We start from the raw sequence: 549 nt of genomic DNA, 5'->3' as shown, positions 1-549 counted from the left end.
CCCCCCCCCCCCCCCACCCTGAAGAAAATATGAGGAAAGTTTGTTGATTTTTCATTATGTTTTTATTAGTATGAAGAATTAATGAACATAAATTATTATTATTATTATTATTATTATTATTATTATTATTATTATTATTATTATTATTATTATTATTATCATTACTCATCTTTTTTTGTCAGATAGATTGAAATATTTGAAGAATTATTAAAAGTAAGAAATATATTTGACAAGGAATTTTTGAGGAGGTTCATTACATTCAAGTTCTCTTTGTTGTTGATATTGGAATTTGTTGAAGTTGATGAGTCTTCATTAGTTCTTTTATTTTGATCATTGTTGAGTTTGCAGTTTGTGACGGTTGTGGGGTGGTGATGAGATACTTTTTGATTTTTTATATTGTTGAGATTATGTTTATTAATTCTTCATACTAATAAAAAAATAATGAAAAATAAACAAACTTTTCTCATATTTTCTTCAGGGGCCCCCCCCTGAAGAGGTGGAGAAAAATCGCGCAAAAAAAATTATTCTCTAATATTTGGAAAAAATACT

The sequence above is a fragment of the Diachasma alloeum genome, unplaced genomic scaffold (assembly GCF_001412515.2).
Source record: "Diachasma alloeum isolate Michigan unplaced genomic scaffold, Dall2.0 Dall_scaffold_00303, whole genome shotgun sequence".
NCBI classification, from domain to species: Eukaryota; Metazoa; Arthropoda; class Insecta; order Hymenoptera; family Braconidae; genus Diachasma; species Diachasma alloeum.
Note: the sequence above shows the minus strand (reverse complement) of the source record.